This window comes from Ceratotherium simum, chromosome 17, assembly GCF_057802395.1.
Source record: "Ceratotherium simum simum isolate JZ-2026a chromosome 17, ASM5780239v1, whole genome shotgun sequence".
NCBI lineage: Eukaryota > Metazoa > Chordata > Mammalia > Perissodactyla > Rhinocerotidae > Ceratotherium > Ceratotherium simum.
This window is the reverse complement of record NC_141916.1, coordinates 7,713,202-7,722,659: the sequence shown is the minus strand read 5'-3', so window position 1 is coordinate 7,722,659 and position 9,458 is coordinate 7,713,202. Positions and strand designations below refer to the sequence as shown.

The following is a 9,458-nucleotide window of genomic DNA, read 5'->3' as shown; positions in this document are numbered from 1 at the left end:
CTTTTAAGTGAGTAGGCCCCTAGTGTGGCAGGTGTTAGGCTCAGGGCCTTACAATTGCTATAAGCCTCCAGCCTTTAGCAATTGCTATAAGCCTCCAGTCTCTTGTCAGCTCTCTGAGGATTGCAGCTGGGTGTGGCTGGTGTCAGGCACAGGAGCACCCAATTGTTTCAGGCTTTGGAAGGTGGGGCAAACCCCCAAGTGGGTCTTTGAGAAGCACAAGTCTTCTGCAGCTGACAAGCCCTGCCGCCCACAGGTCCACACACACAGTCAACACAGTCCTGCCCGAGTGCGCACCTGGACCTCCTGAAGCAGACCCAGTCTCTCCACGGTGGGAGCCCTACACACTCCACCACGGCCCCACACTCCACCCACTCCTTGTGCACGCCCTGCCCCACTGAAGTGGGCTCAGTTGCCAGGCTGCAGAGAATCCAGTCACCAATCTATGCAGGCCCACAAGTTGCCTGAGGGCTTGTTGTTGGGTGGGGCCAGTCTCTAGGGTGGGCTGCCTGCCCTGGCTGAGCTGGATTAAATCGGTGCTCTAGCGGGTGGGGCAGACCTGGGCTAGCAGGCCCCAGGGAGAACTCCAATGGCGTCTGTGTCAGCACGCCCACACCAGGCCACAACAATGGCCGCCGCCAATGTCCCAGTCCCTGGAGAGGTCTCACCCCTCACCGTGATGCACTCAGGGCCTATCAGGTGAGTCTCTTTTCACCAAAGCACTGTGCACCTTTCTTTCTGGTGATTTTCGGTTGCTTTCTGAAACGGGTGAGTTTGCACGTGGGCTCTTTAAGAGCCGGTTTTAGTTTCTTTGTGAACTGGGTTTTCTAGGGGTACTCCCCAATGTTTTAGTAGCAGGCAAAGTCAGATATTCTGCCACTTGTCTCGATTGTGCTGGGTCCACAAAATGTCCACAGCGGGGGCGCTCCCCGGCTCAGGGCCCCGCGCCTCCAGGGAGGCTGCAGACCTGTGGGCTGCTCCTGGTGGCCATGAGGCGCTGCGGCTTGTGAAGGCGGCGTTTTTCCTCTCCAGAAGGGAGTCTCTGCCTCTTCTACCCCAGTTAGGATTGTCCCTTGTTGCAGAAGTTCCTCTTATCCAGTTTTCAGTTCTGTCTCAGGGGTAATTTTTCCACGAGGAGTTGTAAATTGGCTGTGTCTGCGGGAGGAGGTGAGTTCAGAGTCTGCCTACGCCGCCATCTTGACTTTTCTCCATATCACACTATTTCTTAACTCTAACCTCTCTGCTTATCATCCTCACTTTTATGCTTTTTGGCTAAGCCTTGTTCATCTTTTAAGACAAGAGCCGTTCATCGTATCTTCCAAGAAGCCGGTTCTGAAATCTCTGGTTGGGATGAGGGTCGGTCCAGTCCTACTGTGTACAGTTGTGCAGTTTATGCGCTGCACTAAAGTACCCAGCTGAGGGGACAAGTTGGGGCAGACAACTACCTGGCAGAGGGGTGCCTTTTTCAAATTTCCACAGAGACATCAACAGGGGCAGACCCAGCTTCGAGGGCACATGGCCTATGTAGTCATGCAAGGCCCCAGGCTTAGAAGGGTCCCATGCTTGGTTTAATGTTCTGATGTTACCTTCTCTAATTCTAATAATAACTTTTTAACAGGGCCCCACATTTTCATTATGAATTGGTCCTGCTTACGGACGAGCTCAGCTCTTTAGGTGGTTATGGGCAAGCTCATCCTCTGTGTCCTCATGGAAACTTGTGCACATCTTAACGCCTATCGTTTTTACTGTATTATATAATAATCACTCATTTTTGTGAGCACTTTCCATGTGCTGGGCACTGTGCTAAGCATTTCACATGCAATATCTCATCTAATCCTCCCAACAGCTCTCTGAGGTAGGAACTATCGCTTTCCCATTTTATAGACGATGAATCTGAGGCTTAGAGAGATAAGTAACTTACCCAGAGTTAGGCACTTGACTGTAGAATCCAATTAAACTCTTAATACCCATGGATTTTAATTGAAACTTCCAATTTATAAATGTGGCCATCCCACTAGATTTAGAGCAGGAATTACGTTTTATTCACCTTTATAGCCCTTACCACTAGCATTGTCTGAACATTGTAAGCACCTGTTAAATGTTTTTTGAACTAAATCTAATCTATGATGAGTTGCATTTGGAAGTTACTGAGAGAATTATGGTACATAGTATTTGTATATGTAGATATATTTTTGGTATATTTCTGCATATCCTGAATATGACTGAGTATCCTTAGACCGCTCTTTTTTTTTTTTTTTTTCCAGATAAAATTGACATATAACCTTGGAGCACTCTTGCCCTGTTCCTGCAGCTTCATGTAAGCCCACTAGAATATAACTTTGCTTTCCCAAAAAACAAAAGTACAATTCCAGGGGCATTGGTAAATAAGTAGAATTTTATGAAATGGAAAAGAAAACTTCCTTCAAATTCCCTGTGAAAACCTCAGAAATTTTCTTAGAGTTTCTCTTTCGACAGCAGCTGACCTGTCTTTCCTTTTTCTCCCTTTATGCCAATTTCAGCCATGTCTCCCTCCAGAGTCTTCTCCCTCACTATCAAATCTTCAATGAAGAGCAATTTAGCCCCTTCAGCGTCTTCAACTTCTGTCCTCACTGTGGCAGACAGTATTTTCCAAAGATAGCCACAATATATCCCATCCCACAAGCCCACGCCTTAAATACTGTTGTGTTTTAGGGTTCCAGTCTTGGTCCACATCTTTTTCTTGATATACTCCTCTCAAGCAATCCCGTCTACTCTCTGGGCCTTAACTATCATCAGTATGCTAGTGGCCCCCAGATCTCCAGCACTGACCCTCCTCTTCATACTTTTAGACAAACCGTTATAATAAAAATCTTATTATGGAATGACAGTGACACTCCAGGGCAAGTATTAGCCCTTCTCTTGAATCTGAGTGGGCAATTGTGACTACTTCAATCAACGGAGTACGGAGGGAGTGATGCTATGTGACTTCCAATATGCACTCCCACTTTGCCCTCTTGGAATGCTCTTTGAACCCAGCCACCATGCAGTGAAGAAGCCAGGCAGCTACACCGAGAAGCCAAGTATAAATGATCCACCTGGCCATCAGCCCCAACTGAGGTCCCAGATGACAGCCAGTATCAGCTGTCACATATGTGAGTGAGTGCCTCTTCAGGTGATTCCAGTCCCCTGCCACTGAGTTACCCAAGCCACCCCAGGTGATACTGCATGAAGCAGATATGAGCTGTCCCCACTGTGCCCTGCCCTAATTGCAGATCTGTGGGTAAAGTAAATGTTTGTTGTGTTTTAAGCCACTAAATTTGGGGTGATTTATCATGCAGGGAAAGATAACTGAAACAGTTATCAAATGCTTGTCCCAACAAGACTAAAGGTCTACTTTGTGTATAAGCCAGAGAGGGATTATAAAAAAAGTTTCCAGGCATGTATATATAAGTTTACTGTGTAGTAAACTTCATGTAGTTTATTCCATAGTTTAGAATGGTAATGCTCACAAGAGCTTTCAAATTATTACAACATATTAGCAGCAATAGTAGTATTTTTATTATTATTATCCTTAAGTCTTGAGATATTGTAAAGACCTTAGGAATGGTGATAAATAGATAAGTGAATTGGATAGATCCTGTTTGACCATTTTACTCAAATTTTGGCATCTGGAGTGGGCGGACCAGAGAAGAAGCATCCATAACAGAATGTGTCCTATAAAGATTTATTCTATCTTTACATGCCACACGTTATCTAAACTCCTGTGGGAAGTATGTCTGATTTCAGTTTTGTTCTCCATCAGCAACAAACAGTAAAGTGGAACTGATTCATCCCTGGGCTCAGGTACTCCCTCTGTAGCACGATGATGATGGGGACCTAAGGGCTCTGAACCAAAGGAAGTTAGAGAAGCAGTAAAGATAGAGAATACTGGTCATCGTTATTTGAACTGTAACTGTCCCTATTTTTCTTTGGATGCCATAAAACTGATTTTTCCTGACTGCTGATGGAAGAGAAGCATGACCATTATAGCAGCCAAGCATTTCCACTGTGGAGGCCAAATTCTCAGATTCAGAAAGTTTTTAGCTTGCCCTCAACCTGAGTGGACTCACCAAGCAAAGGCTAACTGATTCCAGCAACCTGAATTTATAAGTACTGTTGCTTTGATATATTGCAGTATAATTTCCTGTTTCCTATGTTGTGTGATTTTTTAGTCAGTAAATGCTACTTAATTGGCTCTCTAATTATGGGGCATGGAGACCTATAATAATTAAAGGTGCCTTTCATTTCAGAGTTGCTTCTAACACAGGAAATTAGAAAATGTAGACTTGGGTAAACACTTGAAGATTTGTATATTCCTTATCTTTGTGTCAGAAACATTATAGCTAGCCAGACTTTCAATATTTTAAGCTAAACATGGAAGAAAAAATCATTCATCCTGACCTGCCACTGAACATGCCCTTATTACCACATCCCATAGACTTCTAATTTCAGTTTTCTCAGTTAAAAACAAGCACCTCATCAAAGGGTTTTGAATTATTCAATGTAACAAATGTTTGAAGACACACTTCTATGCAAGTGCCTGTACTACATGCTCTGAGAGATGTAAACATGAATAAATAGAGGCTCAATCCTTGCAGAGATTTATGTCTAGGGAGGACAGAACAAATAATAAGTATAACTCCTCCATGTGGAAGAATATAACATGTGCCATAAGAAGTGTACAAATAAAGAGCTACGGAGGATCAGTGGAGGCAGAGATAATATCTGGACAGGGCAATGGAGCATGAGAAGGGGCAGGAAGAGTTTGAGGTTGTCCCTGAGATCACCAGGAACAAGGAGTAGAATTTTGCCACAGAGAAGCCTAAAGGCAGGAGAGAAAGGGGGTGGTGAGAACATTCCAGATGAGTGCACACTAGATCACTAGGAGAATTAATTCTCAACACCCCCACCTGACACACACAAGCCAAGGTTGAGAACGATTATTCTATACGGAGAGAATAGCATGTGTTTTCCATAGCAAGAAGATATGAAATATAGATATATTCTGGGAAACTGAAAGGTCCGCTTTGGTTTAAAGACGAGGTACACGTAGGAAAGTGAAGCGAGATGATCTTGTAACGTTAGATTGGGGACATATCGTGCTGCAAACTTGCCTCACCTGGGCACTTCCAACAGAAGCACTTGGATCTGACCGACTTCCTTTCCGTCTTCAATTACTGTGGTTCAGAGAAACAAGTGTCTCCTGGTTTCATCAAAGATAAAGTTTGGGTTTCATTTTTTTCTTCTTTTTATTGTTTTGAGGTAATTTTCAAAAGGAGGACTCAGAAATAACTGCCATCTGGCAAAGTTACTTTATTTTTTACACTCAATTTAATTTTCCAACTAAAGTCTTTATCTAGTTTTCTTTTTTTTCAGGTAATTTCAGTCCAATTTAATGGCGTCTCAGTCGAGTTCATAATTTGGTTCCAGCAACTGCTGCCACAATAGTTATTGGGAATGTGGAAGTCTAACTTCTGGGTTCTCTGAAGAAGTAATGTATCATGGCAGAAGGAAGGGAAGATGTTTCTGACTGCTTCTTCAGTTTGAAAATCACCCCAAGTAACCAGAACACAAACAGAAACACAAAGTACATCTTTGCCTATACCGGGAGAAGCAAAGAGAAGGAAACTGCCTTAGCCCTCAGGAACCCTAGAATGGCTCCGGAAGTGGAGGCAGTGATACAGAGAAGGGGCCCAAAACACAGGGATTGTTTGTAAGACTGTACAGCTTGTAATCAGAGCCCCAAGTCCTCATCCTCAAAGAAGCCGGGCAACTGCCCTACCCCATCTCTGCAGGGAAACAAGTGCTTGTTCTCTGGAATACAGAGAGGTACAGTTTGAAGGTTACCAGGCAGAGGTGAAGGTGGTGAAAAGAGTTCATACTGAGCATTGGGACCCTTCTCCTCTGCTTTCCTCTGTCCAGTTCCAGAAAGAAGATAGAAGGAAGGCAAAGGGAATTCCAAAAATGGTGACAGGGACGTTCCAAGACAACAGCAAACATCAAAGCAGAGAAGGCAACTGATTCAGATTGGCAGAGCGTCAGATGTGCCCAGTGTGGACGTCTCCAAAGGGAGAAATGGAACAGGTGAGTTGTCTTAAAGTTTAGGCCTGATGAAAATTATATTGAGATATATTTTATGGGGGTTTTGGAACTATGGGAAAAACTTTAGCCAAATTTTCAAAGAAAAATTATGAATAAAGATGAAAAATCAAGCAATTATCAACTTCAGAAAAAGAAAAAAAAGATCAAGATAGGAAATAAAAGCACAGTTAACACTTGGCTCAGCAGGGTTCCATATGTATGTAGTCAAAAGATGCAGACACAAGATAGAGATTTAATAGTCAAAAATTGAAATACAAAATTGCATGGGAGAGAAGAAGGAAGAAATGAGAAGCTATAAATGGGCTGAAGTCCTTATGTCCCAAAACAGGAAGACAACAGATGTCTACAATTAATAATCAAGTGATGGCAGTGTGTGCATATTATATTTAATGGAGGTAAATATCAGAATAAACTTTTACAACAGTTGGAAGTGGGGGCTCCCAGGGAGACGTGTGAAAGAAGGTAGAAAAAAAGACTACAATTTTTATGATATACTCTTTATAGCGCCCATTGAATTGTTACCTATTTGGTTATAATACTTTGGCAAAAAGTAAATAAAGGACACGGGGGTTAACATGACCATCGTGTGTGACTCAACACTTCTACTTCTGGAGACATATCTAGAGAAACTCTCTCACATGTTTACAAGGGGATATGTGTAAGCATGTTGATTTCAGTATTGTTTGTAAAAGCAAAATATTGGCCAAAACTGAATTGTACATGAGACAGAGAATAAATAAATAAACTGTGCTATGTTTAAATGACAGAATATCATATAGGATGTAAAAGCAACCTACTAACTATAAATATGTACTTATATATACACATATACATGGATATATCACAAAAACAAGGCTGGTGGGAAAAAAGCAGCCGCAGAATGACTTATGGAGGATGAATTTATTTAAGCGAAGTTTAAAACATAAACCAATACTATATATTTTCTCTGAATATATTTTTATGTGTGCAAAAGCATAATATTTGAATGTAAGGACACAGTAAACTTAAGGGAAAAGAAGGAAATGGGAATGGATTGGGGGACAAAGACTCCAACTTACCCTTAATGTTTTAGTCATTGCGTTATAAAAAGATAAAGCAAATATGACAAAATATTACCTATTGAGGATTCTTTGTGGTCGTTTCACAGGTGTATGTTTTATTACTTTGTGTAATCTTCTATATTTTTAAAATATTTTAAAATTTAAAATTTAATTGCACAAATTTTAAAATTTAATTTCACGCACACCTAGTCTGTGACTGCATCTGCAAAGCAAAGTCTTCTTCGCCTGAGAAAATATAGTAATTTGATTGGAGTAAAGTTCATATAGGTTGAAATTTACATACCCTATATAAACATGACCTATAAGAATGAACCAACTTGTAAAAATTTTCTGTTTAAAAATAAGCACCTTTTTTCCCAAAAGCCAGATTCATTTAAAAGTCGTTTGAAACGAGTCACTGACCTGAAAATTAGACAACAAATATGTGTCTTACATAAAATTGTGTTAGAAACTATAGGCCAAATTATTAAAATTTTAAGCTAAGTTATTAAGATTTTTAAGTAGTAAGATATTAAGAAAATGAAAACACTTTAGTAATGAAATATTTACATAACAAGAAAGACTATCAGGATATCAGTTTTCCATGGTGTATTTTCATATAGAGACCACATTTGAATGTCAAGCTGCTCCTCTTAGCAATATCCCTGAGAGAGGAAGCATGACTGGAAAATGCTTTAGGACTTACGATGCTGGACCTGCACTGTAGCACTAACATATTTGGCTTTAAGAACTGCCAAATTACATATTTATAAATGCATATCATGTACCTTTAGCCTGGAATGAAGTCTTATAGCCATTTCAGTTTATCAAGTAAATGAAGTAATTTTTAAAAAACATTATGCAGTTGATTAAACCAAGCAACAATATATACTCATGATTATTTGTAAAGGCTACCATTTATGGACTGATTTTCTGCTTTATTGTGTGCTTAAATGCCAGAGACTTGCACCAGTAAAATCTAACTACACTGTGTAAACCCAGAAAACTGAAATGACGGCTCAGTAGCAAGCTTCTCTTAATAGTTACAATTATTATTTAACATTCATTGCACATTGACAGCATTCTATTCATTTTATAAAATATCCCTGCCTTTTCAAAGGACCAGATTTTGGCTTTTTTTAATCCTTCTTTTTATTTCTGTTTTCTATTTTATTAATTTCTGTGGCTTATTCTGTTGTACTTTTTTCAACATCTTAACATGAAGTTTTAGCTCAGACCTTACATGTCACTCTTGGTTCTGTTTTAGCACCAAACTATTTTCATTGTTATTCGTTTATAAGAATTAAATAATTTCAAATTATGATTTATTTTAGCCATGAACTATTTAGTTTAGTTTTCAAACACTAGTAGTTTGGGGCCGTCTTTTTCTTATAGATTTCTAATTTTGTCTAGAATAGGAGATCTTTATGATATGGATTGTTCAACATTTTTTGAAATTTTCTTTATGGTTTTGTACTGTTCAATTTTTGTAAATGTTTTATCCTTGTTTGAAATAATCTGTACTCTCTGTTGGGCAGTCGAGTCTGTATATAATCATTAGATCAAGCTTGTTGTTTATACTGTCCTCATCTTCTATATCTTTACTGATTTGTGCTTGATCTCTCAGCTTTTAAAAGAGTTTCTCAATTTCTACTTATAATTCTTTAGTCTTTCTGCTTTCTATATTTTGAGGTCATGCATTTAGATACAAAAAGACTCAAGATGTTACATTTTCCTTATAAACTATTCTCTTTATCATTAAATAGTGACTCTTTCTAACAAGGTTTTTTCTTTTTTTTGCCTCAAAGTCTATATTGCTTGATATTTGATTGATAATAGACGGTGAGACGACTCAAAATAGATTTTGATATACCAGCAAAACCAGCTTTCTTTGGCATTTTCCTGGCACATTATTTTCCATCTTTTTATTTTTTATTTTTTATTTTTTATTCTTATTTTTTTTTTTTTTTTTTTTTTGGTGAGGAAGATTAGCCCTGAGCTAACATCCGATGCCAATCCTCCTCTTTTTTTCTGAGGAAGATTGGCCCTGGGCTAACATCCGCGCCCGTCTTCCTCTACTCTATATGGGATGCCGCCACAGCATGGCTTGATAAGCAGTGCGTTGGTGTGTGCCCGGGATCCGAAGCTGCGAACCCTGGGCCACCAAGACGGAGCGTGCACACTTAACTGCTACACCACCGAGCCAGCCCCAATTTCCCATCTTTTTATGTTCAACATTTCCTTGTCTTTCTGTTTAAGGTACCTCTTGTAAGTAGCTTAAGCCTGTTTTTTTTTTTAATT

The 9,458-nt window shown here is 39.9% G+C and overlaps 1 long non-coding RNA gene across 1 annotated transcript; it reads left to right on the top strand.

Annotated features, from left to right (window-relative positions):
• Positions 1-504: 504 nt before the first annotated feature.
• On the top strand, positions 505-7,257 carry LOC147914682 (uncharacterized). The gene is made up of 3 exons (XR_015554874.1): positions 505-696; positions 2,262-2,314; positions 5,392-7,257. It is a non-coding gene; the product is annotated as an uncharacterized LOC147914682 (long non-coding RNA).
• The last annotated feature ends 2,201 nt before the right edge of the window (positions 7,258-9,458 follow it).